The 11,535-nt window shown below is 30.9% G+C and overlaps 1 long non-coding RNA gene across 1 annotated transcript; it reads left to right on the forward strand.

The window, feature by feature from the left end:
• The first annotated feature begins 3,897 nt into the window (after positions 1-3,897).
• LOC106471865 lies at positions 3,898-7,204 on the forward strand. Its single transcript, XR_001291566.2, has 4 exons — positions 3,898-3,955; positions 4,712-4,898; positions 5,454-5,531; positions 7,068-7,204. It is a non-coding gene; the product is annotated as an uncharacterized LOC106471865 (long non-coding RNA).
• Positions 7,205-11,535: the final 4,331 nt, after the last annotated feature.

The raw sequence follows: 11,535 nt of genomic DNA on the forward strand, positions 1-11,535 counted from the left end.
TTTACAATTTTGACTGAATAAAAAGAAATGGATGTAAAAAACATAATGTGCACAAGGGTTTTACAGAAAATTTGATAGATAAAATAGTGATAGGATCATATTTAATACAAGTGCTGGTTCATAATAAATGTGGTTACATATATGTCTGCATCCAAAGCTTTAGAAGAAAAAAGTATAGTAAGTATTAAAAAGGAAACATGTCTTTAAAAATTCTCTTTCGTAACACCTGCGTCACTCTCTGTCTTCTTGAAGCTGTTTCATGATAATATATCATATATGTGCTAGATATTCTAAACGAAAATGTTGGCGTTTTTTGTTGTAACATTCGAATACGTAATTGTGTTATTTTTGTTTAATAATAAAAATATATTTTTATTCTAAATTATGTTGAGTTCTTGCAAACACTGAATGCAAGCGATGTATTTTAAATTCTTGCTCAACAAGTTCTACTACTTTTCATTATAAAACCTCAATACTGGTAAGAGTTGTTTCTTTACTGGGGTTTCCCCCACTTCATTTAGAACAAGTAATTCTAATTTCAAGGTATTGGGTTTTCTTTGAACTAGATTTTTCGATTTTTGGGAGCTTTTTGCGCTGTGTCGTAAGACGGTTTTCCTATCCTATACTATAATACATTCACTGTAACATTCAATCGTAGTCACTATCCTATGCTTTATGTATAGGACATTAATTAAAAGCACTTATATACAAATTACAGGTGATCTTAAGTTCAGCTTTCGTTTGTTCATTAAGTAACATGGTTAATTAGTTGGCAATGGTATTCACTCACACACGCACGTGCAATTACTAATCATTGCAACCATACCCCACTCGCTACACAAATTATAATTATTTGTTAGTATTGCTCTGCGCTCTATACATGGGCATTATACAGTGCACATTACACCCGGTAAATCTAAACGTTCAGCTCTTATCGTGTTTGTAAGAATGACTAATAGTGAAGATGGTGAAGGAAGCTCGGGGTAGTTGAACATAGATTAAAATGCCTCTCGCGAGCTTTATACATAACTTAGTATCCACATATGGCTCTATTACTAGACCAACATACTTTTACCTGGACGAGTACTCTAACCATTCCCCTGTATATATATATATATATATAAATATATATATCGAACATAATTGTTTCAGAATCGGTTATCATTTTAGTATAACGCAAAACCTCTCCAAAAGAGCATAGATTATCAGAGAAATTATAAAGTGAAAGCATAGTGAAAACTAAAAGGAAAATCAGACATGATAACCTTTAAAATCAAGTTTACTTATTGCAAACGAAATGGGGAAATCCCAGCAAACAATCAGCTCTTCTTAGTATTGATGTTGTGTGATAAAAGATAGCATAACTTGTTGAATAAAATGTGCAAAACGTTTTTTGCATTCAAAACTTTCAAGAACTGCTCATAACATAGGATAACAATACATTTTTGTTATTAACTAAAAACCACTTGATCATCCTTCATGAAATTGTTTGTAAGGTGATAGATAGATATATTCCCAAGTGTTTGTTTTGTTTTTGAATTTTCACGCAAAGCTGCACGAGGGATATCTTCGCTAGCCGTCCCTCATTTAGCACTGGAAGACTAGAGGGAAGGCAGCTAGTCATCACCACCCACCGCGAACGCTTGGGCTACTCTCTACCAAAGAATATTGGGATTGACCACCGCTATATAACGCCTATACTGCTGAAAGATGAAACATGTTTGGTGGGACGGGGATTTGAACACGCGATCCTCAGATTGAGAGTCGAATGCCATAACCACCTGGCCATTCTTGGTCAAATCTTAATAAGTGCAAAATGATAAAGAATTTAAGGGGTTAAATACAATCTTATTGAGAAGATCCAAATCGTCTAAATATTGTTAAAAATGTGAACAATATTGATGAAATACTCAAAATTATTCTTCAAATTAAACATTATCCTTACTTAAACTATATTTATTTATATTATGAAAAAATTATAAAATTTAATTCAAAAATTTCAAGATAGTTTAAATAACAATTATTACATATGTTCACATGAAATGCTCACGCAGATTAATAGTAAATTCCAAGTTCAATGATAAGAACTATTTGTTAAATTCCCAGTTTTAATTTCCTTAAAAACATGGGTAAGACCTTTTAATTCATTCATTATCTTCATATCTTTTTCAGTTGATAAATTGATAAGGTAAAAATATTTGGAATTCGTTCCAGCATCCATCCATTAGCACAGTAACTGTTCTATCACCAAACATAGTTTTATTTTTAAATTCCGAAACAAATAATTCATATACTGGATTTAATTCACTCAGTTTACGGGTTTTGTGGAATAGAATTGATCCAATAGCATTAAACATTTTTAACTGTTTTAAACTAATAAGAAATAAAATCTATATGCTTTCGCTTAGAGTTTTTCTCAGCTGCCAGAAGAACTCAATCTTCAAATTCGTAACATTATTAAAAGAAACGTGTGTTCGAAACGTTTTAACAAATTATTGGATACAATCTTCCGTAACTGGTATAGCTTAAAAAGCACCCAGTTTCGGTACTGATATTATTTAACCTGGCTGCTAACAAATCTAAATAATATCGTGAATAATGTAATTCTTTATCTTTCAACTAAATCTTCAGCGGGACATTTATCGTTATAATTCTAACCCACGTTCTTCATATACCAAGATTATCTGAAACCATACTATTATCTTACTGATTAGTTTGCTTATCTTAAAACTGGGGAACAACGTAAATGTAGTTTTTACGATATATGTACTTCTTGGTCTTTGTAGTTAAGCACAAAGTTACACAATGGGCTATCTGTGCTCTGCCCACCATGAGTAACGAAACCCAGTTTTTAAGCATCGTAAGTCCGCAGACATACCACTGTGCCATTGAGGGCACCTTTTGTTCCATCCTAAACATTACTTTTAATAGCTCTTACACCAGTACAGTTTATTTAAACAGCAGATTGAGGATTTAGAGTAAAATGTGAAGTAACCATGCCGAAATATCTCTTATAACAACTTTATCATGTTGAATGACTACATTTGTTTAAATCATGTCAGTGCTTCTATTTTGTATTTTGTTATTCTCGATAAATATAACTATTAGAATATAAAATTTGTTGTTTAAACCTTTAATATTCAATTCATATTTACCTAACTATTTACCTAGCTCTTGATTTTTTCTTTAGTGGGTTACTCAGAGTATTTTATGAATTTATCTGTTTTCAAACTTCAAGAACTTTATCTTTTGCATTGTTTAAAACATTAGTAAAAATACCACTCGCATAATATTTCTGACTTTTTTAACAAAATAAACTGTGTTTGTTATATTCCATTAAATATTACTTAAAATTAATCTATATACGACTCGTTGTTTGTTTAAGTGAGTTGGATGATCGTTTTGATCTGTAAGCTTCGTTCTTATTCTATAAATAAAATACGATCTGTTAACATCTGCATATATTGGATTTGTTTCTTCAATCATAATAAATCAAGAACAGAGAGAAAATATTTGGCTCAAATGCTGATATTTCGTACAGCTTCCCCTCATATAAGTCAATCTGATAATTTGATTATAAATCTCGAAGTTGCAAGTTGAATGTCAAATTTTATAGGAGGATCATTTACATTAAGTAATAGTTGCAACAGTTGTTCAAAAAGGACACATGAAAGTAATAATTATTTCTTTAGTCGGCAGTTCTGTTGACTCAATACCTTGGCACACTTTGATATCGTGATTCATGGAATAAATTGTTTTGTTTAAGTGCATATGAGAACCAGCTTTGTTACGCAATACTTCCAAGTGTTATGTAGTATAATAAAAAGAATTGTGATTTTGTTGATGAGGAAAAAGGCACGTCATCGTTTCACATAACTATATATATAAGATGATAAATTCATAGCCTTCTATCTGACTCAGATACGTTACCAGATATTTTGCTTCGGACAAGAACGTAAGTAACTTTTAGTAGCTTGCTATCTGACAAATTGCACTCATTATTGTACAATAATTTGCTTTTAAGTACTTTAAATATATTATAAAACATATATGTAACAATTATAAAGTTTGCAAAGCAATAAAAAATTCAACACCTCACTTTAATGGGTATAAACCAAAATGTGTACTAACTAACAAGATAATGACAAAACGAGCCACTCTTGAAGATCTGTTTCTGTCATAGTTTAAATTAGTTCTTTCCAAAACGACAACACTACTGTAATTTTATCTAATTTGATAAATCTGTATGTATATATCAGTTAAAAGTTATATGTTATACGTATCGTACGTTGATAACTTGAACTGAATAAGAAAAGATCTAGCCCTTTCTATTAGCATATCTTATAATATATATATATATATATATAACAGGATATCAATAAACCTGGAAGGACAGCTTCAAAGAGAATGTTCGAAATTTTCTGATGAAGCATTGATATTTTAATATTTAATATATTAAAAATAATGAGCTTTGAGATAATTGTCTTTAAAATCTCGCATAAAATTGTATTTAATCATCTTCTTTATGAAGGAGTAACCTTATTAACTAAGAAAATATCGCATTTTATCTGATCGCTTTCTCTCTTAAGCCCTGGTGGTTATATCTTCTTTTGATGACATTTTACTCATTTTAATTCTAATTAGAGTTATATACGAAAATTGAGTATTAGTATGACATGACTCAAAGTACGAATTTTAATGTTTTTTTTAGATCATTATCATGAACAAGTCAACGATCTTTCTTCTATGCCTGCTGCTACTGGGAGTTGTAATTGAGACTGAAGCCCACTGCAGATACCACTGTATACAAATTTATTGTAGATATGGTATATGCAGATACTTATGTAAATGGAGATGTTATGGTGTGGTTCCATTCGACGCAAAAGAAAAACCTGAAGGTAATAATATCATGTAAACAAATCAGATCTACCTATTAATATGTTTTCCCATCAATACATTATTTTAGTCTTATTGCTTATTCAGTTGTAATATATGTACACTTTTGAAAGAAATCAAATTTTCAAATGAACAAAACTTTTAAAACGAGCAGTTAGGTTACATCCTAGACACCAATAGACAATATTGTAATGCACCTTCACTATTTTTATTCGTTCAGGTAAAGGAGGCTCATTATATCAACACTTTGTATACGCTAATTGCATTTAAATGTCGCAGGAACTGCAAACTACGCCTTGCTAAAATACACGTCTGGATGTATAATTTATTACAGCAGTATAATGAGCAGAAAATTTATTGTGTGGAATATATTTAATGTATCTTAGGTATTTAAGAAACAATTGTGATTCGAAAACGATGTTTTTATTATATTAATGTCTCAACAGTTACTCCAACTTCTTACGATATTGAAATGCTGCATCAATAAGATTTGCAAAAGCATAACTTTATTGATTATACGAATAATTTAATCATTTTCGAACCATTTTATGCTACAGATAAAGAAGTGGAGTTCAAAGAGGGAGAAAAACCAAATGAATTTGATTTAGATGAATAGCCGACATCTATATACAATGGTATGTATATTTCCAGTTATTTGATAAATTTATGTTGGATTTCCTTCTTATGATTTTCAACTTATTTAGATTCTAATTATTCCTATCAGAAACTAACTCATACCAATGTAAACATAATTAACTGCTGTTTATTACTTGTAATCATGAACACACAAAATTAGAAATAGCTTTTGTTTCTTAAAGGAAGTATATTATTTTCTTCCATCGCCACTCTCGGTTTATTTGTTCTCTCTTCCGGTCTTTCTCTTTTGTTGAATTCCTGTCTTTTATATTTCTTTTTCAAACTCACTCTGTATATCGGGCTACAACGTTTCATAAACGTAAGGGATTTTATGAACTTGGAAAGGTGGCTCCTAATTCCGCTCATTCCAATAATTTACTGATAACCCAGAGTATTGTAATCCCCCAATCCATTAGAGACTGACTGACAATAGGCCGATTTCTCATACTCTCTTATTTTCAACCGATATTATCTTAAACCTAACTTTATAAAATTTTATATGAGGATTTTATGAATAAATTCTTTGAAATCTCAAAGATGCATAAAATGAAATAAAGATATAAATTGTTTTGTGATAAAAAGGAAACTGGAAAAGTATGATCTGTATAAATAAACGTCAATATGAGTGAGTGTGTATCTGTTCCTTATTCGTTTACTCATTTCTTGATCAATCAGCACCAAACTTGACACAGTGATAAAGGATGAGACGAGGAAAGCCAATGAGGGTTGGACCTCCACCTCTAATTTTATATTTAATTTCGGAAAAACTACCAATTTTGTATATTTCTTAGCATTAGAAACAGTATGTCCGTTTTTTCAGTATTGGTACCTTTATGTATTTTTATTGCACTTTTAATGTTTATTATGTTAAGAAAAAATAGAAGCACAATTTCTTATACTTTGTTACAAACGATTGTTTATTTTACCCGAATGGATGGGTTCTCTAATTAGTAACATATAAAATAACGTTAAGTTGTTCCTGTGTTAGGTGTAAACTTTTATCTGTGCTTCCAAAAAGTTGATTACTCATTTTATGTGTTTTATGTACTTAATACTTTCTTCGTATATTAAATTCGTAAATATCTAAAATTGTCTGAAACTACCTTCTATTAATATTACACTTATGTCCCCGATGGGACAGTGTTAAGTTTACGGACTTACAACTCTAAGATCCTGGGTTAGATTCCCCGCGTTGGACATAGAAGATAGCCCAATGTGGGTTTGCACTAAAAAAACAATAACAAATCTATATAGTACGATAAAATTTGAATAAATTGTTAAATTTGTTAAATTTTAAACACAAAGCTACACAATGGGCTATCTGCGCTATGCCTACCACAAGTATCAAAACCTGCTGTCAAGCGTTGTAAGTCAGCAGACATACCGCTGTGCCACTGGGGGCAGATTATTAAAACTGCTGTAAGATAAAAATAATTGAAGCCAAAAGATTATCACATGATTCATTTTTGCTTATATAACAATTTGTACTATTTCTTTGTATATTCAATTTATGCTAACATAGCTTTATTTTTCAGGTTCTTCTCTTTAACCTGTGATAGCTGGAACTATCTGATATCTTTTGTTTAGTATTATAATCATACTAAATACGTCTTCCATGATGTAAACTGGTTATCTTTACTGAAAAATTCAATAAAATCATTTGATATTTTGATCACTGTCATGGAGTCCTGTTATTATTATAAATCAGACGTTTAATGTTGACACCTTCACAAGCGACAAACCACTCTATAGGGAAACAAACAAATTTGTTTATGTTTTCGTTTTTATTGCTCGTGATAAGTCATCGTGTTTTGTTTTGTTTGTAATTAAGCACAAAGCTACACAATGGGCTATCTGTGCTCTGCCCACCACGGGTATCGAAACCCGAATTCTAGCGTTGTAAGTCCGCAGACATTCCGCTGTGCCACTGGGGGGCATAAGTCATTATGAGTAACCAGTGTTTCAGCAGCAAGTTAGAGGTCTTATATCGCTAAAAATCGTGTTTCCACACCAGATAGCCCATTATGTGCTTAACTCACACAAATAATATATTATAAAGACGCATAAACATGAAAGTTGGTGCGAAATAGTGTATGTTCATATTTCCTGTTGATACTGGCGGCACAGTTTTGATTCTGTAGGCTATTCTATCACACTTCCTGTATAATATTTTTGAGTTGATAAGAATAATGCTCTGTAAGAGATATATTATTTGGGGAGCCTTTTTTTTTGACAGATGTTCTAGAGAGGTGGTTACCCCTCGGGTGGTCAAAGGTGAACTATCTCTCTTCACCCATTTCGGGAAGCTAAGTCTTTTCAAGCTTTTTATACTACGTTCATTAACCAGTTTTTACAAAATTGAAACTGAAGGCGACTGTGTATACAATGGTGAAACTAAAAGAAATTTAAGATTAACAATAAAAGACCATAAAAGAAATGTTAAAAATAATAAATGTAAAAACTCTGCATTATTTAAAAATGTAAGTAATACCGATCATATCATTCATAGGGAAAACTATTATTTTGCCTCAACCGTATGATACAGCGGTTATAAATATTAGAGTATCAATAGAAATAAAGGAACACATTAAAATAATTATCATTTCTTCAAATAAGGATGAAGGATTGGCATGTTAGAAAGTATGTAGATGGCGTGATCTTTAAGTTCAGTATGTAAATTTACTAGCAGAACTGGGTCACATGATTAATGGGATTGGTATATATGGTTTGCACTGTTTTTGAATTTACACTTCTGAAAATGACATTATTATATGTTGATACATGTAGATGTATGTTTCGAGACCTTTAACAATCTCAGAATAAAGTTTTTAAACTATACATTTAAAAAGGTTGATAGTTTGGATGTTTTAATTATTTAAGATGTAATACTAATAGTTTATCTCATTAGAAAACACAGGTCATGTCAAACTATACGTTTCTCCAATGATATCTTCTTCAGACGAGCTAGAATGTACAAAAGGAGAATGACCTTTCTCAACATTTAACTAGGACAACAGAAGACATGTTCAGACTGCAGTACACAGTAGTGTTGACAGTGGTTTTACAAACACATCTATGTCTGAGTGGTAACCTTTTGTGAATAAAATCCATTGTACTTTAAACTAGTTTTAACAAACAATCTAGAATGAAAACAAGGAATGCATTGCTTGTGAATAATTGTCTCAATGGTATCTGTTTGAGATAGAGGAACAACATAAAAATATAATGAGATTGTGGAATTGTTAACCATTTGGTTTGATAACAGCATTCAAAATAAGATAAAGATCTCTTGGGAACTCTTAAGAATATCAAAAGATTTCTGAGACCATAAAACAGGGAAAATTGGATAAATCAGCCCATCAATGGCTCTGCAAAATCAGAGATAAGTGAAAGCAAGTTTTATCACTGGTTTAATCACAAGAAATGCAAAAACTTAGGTTATTTCCCCCAAATCTAATCCATTAATCGTTACAGAACGCGTAGTCTAGGTATTAAGTTTGCATTAGCTGCCAGTATATTCTAATGTACTTGATATATTTTCGTATGTGTATGTATATATTGTATATATATAATGTCTTAGTCAAAATGTTTGTAAACTGTTCTATATTGCATGGAGTAGTTATTGAGCAAATTCTCATGTAGTAACAAAGAAGGTAAATAGATCATCTATATGGAAAATGCCTTTTAAAAAGAAAAACAAAATACTGCGATTTTAAACGTTATTTTACAAATGCAGACAACTGTCGTTCCTACTTGGTTTCATTCTCAATAGGGAAGCAATGCCAAAATGATAAAACACATGTGAGTGTTAAACATTAGAAATTCTATATTCGATGTTAAATAACTATTGATTCGAGCTTGTTGTTTAGATACAAATATAAAAAAATAGTTCGTGTAAAATAGGTTTGCATGGTTCTTTCTCAGGGGAAATTTAAAGGAACTTATGGTTTTAAATATAACTAAAAAATAACCGTGGAAAACAGGTTGTGACGGGGTTTTTAAGCTGATTTCTTTTTTAGCTGAAGATTCTGACTACCAATAAACTGCAAAAGAAGAGACATTCAGAGTTTAGGTACATCGAACCTAAGCATAAAGTTATCACTTGCTTGAAACCAGGTGTTAATTTTGTTTTAATGTGAATGCAACTGATTTTTGACCTTAAAAGAAACAATAACAGAAACACAAGGTTAACGTTAAAAAAGTAATTAGTTCTAAGTTACAAATGGACAAACACTTTGTAATATTGAATTTAAACTATTTCAAGTCCTTTTCAGAAAACATTTGTTAAGTTTTTAAATTCTTGAGCAAAAGTGGCTTCAATATAAATGGGAACACCAAAACAATAACTACATTTTTCTTTTTCGCCCCCTACTCCCCAGTGGCACAGCGAAATGTCAGCGAACTTACAAATCTAGAAACACGATTTCGATCCCCGTGGTTGGCAGAGCACAGATAGACTATTGTTAGCTTTGTGCTTAACTACAACCAAAGAAACCTTTTCTGTTCCCAATATTTACCGAACTTTTGTCTTTCTTACGATGCTTGAGGTTACAAAATGTACCTGTGTATTTGCTTATTTCTGATTTTATTTTAATGCCATTCAATTCTGGAGTTAAAGTCAAATTAACATATTTGGAAATATTCTTGACTTACAAGAGTAATAAACATGAAAAGCACACAAAACGTTAAACTTTGTTTTTTACTATCTTATTATAGGAGAGATTTTTGCTAGTGAAAGTAAGAATATATGACGCAAGGTTACAATTTAAGAGAACAAACAATAATAGTCATACAGAGAAATAATATGTTTTTATTCAGTTTCTTATCCAATGTAACTAATATCATCGAGACAGACTCAATTAAAGAAAAGAAATAAATGGTTTTGTCTGTTCATAAGAGAATAAAGGCAACCTGAAAGAAAGCAAACAAGAAAAATATTAGTATAACGTCAATATACAGACAACAGTAAGGTAAAAAGATTTATTTGGTCAGTTCTTTGGCCGGATAACTCTTGATCCATTAAAAAGACTTTAACAAGTGTATTTGGATTTTTAGATTTCGTTAAAAGCAAACGTGAATTAACGGTAATTGATGTTTCAGATAATTTCAAATTTCATGAATTTTTGAGGAGAAATTATTGAATGGATCTTTATAGATATTTACTCAGCACAGAAATATTTCAAGATTATTTCATCTTATCACCCTACTTCCAGTTTATGTGGAAAAGCTGATTTTTATTTCACTTCGTTTCCTATTATTGTCAACTTTTATAACTTTTCCTCATTTAATCACGAAAGATGATTATGACCTAACTGAAAATATACTAACTTCTGTATATAGTAGCCTTCTACTCCTCCACATCAAATTCATCCGGCTTTTCTCTCCTTGGAAACTTCAATTCTTCACCTATAGAATAAACAATATTCCTACAAGATTCTTAACGAACGTTTTCTCGAAAGTCTTTCAATGTCAACAAGTAATCTATAGTTGGATTTAAAAAAAGCAGTACAGCACGGTCAAGATATACAGGAAACCATTTAATTGATCAGATTAATTTGTAAAACAAATATCGGTATTATACTACTTAAACATGAATTTTTAATCAAAACACTTTTAGATGCAATAAATCCTTATACATGTTCCTTTCATTCAACTTTTCATTCCAGATACTAGGATAAAACAGAATATTTTAATTAGCCTATTGTATCATGTTGATAATACATGTCTAGATCCATGATACACAGCGTTACAATACAATACATTACAATTAAAAGCGAGTTTTCATTGTTTTTTGTTTTTACATCGGAGTAACTAAAAAAATCAACTAAATCCACCAGAATATAAGCAATTGGCCATTGGGGGAAACTCAGCTTTTATACGAAATTTCACTTTTCTAATTATGTAGATGACCTACAGTATAATTTCGACCAATGATTTACTTTTTCCAAAAGGTAAACAAATGGTCCTTGAATACTCTCACCCTTTCTCTAATTTGATTAAGCT

This window comes from Limulus polyphemus, unplaced genomic scaffold, assembly GCF_000517525.1.
Source record: "Limulus polyphemus unplaced genomic scaffold, Limulus_polyphemus-2.1.2 Scaffold4916, whole genome shotgun sequence".
NCBI lineage: Eukaryota > Metazoa > Arthropoda > Merostomata > Xiphosura > Limulidae > Limulus > Limulus polyphemus.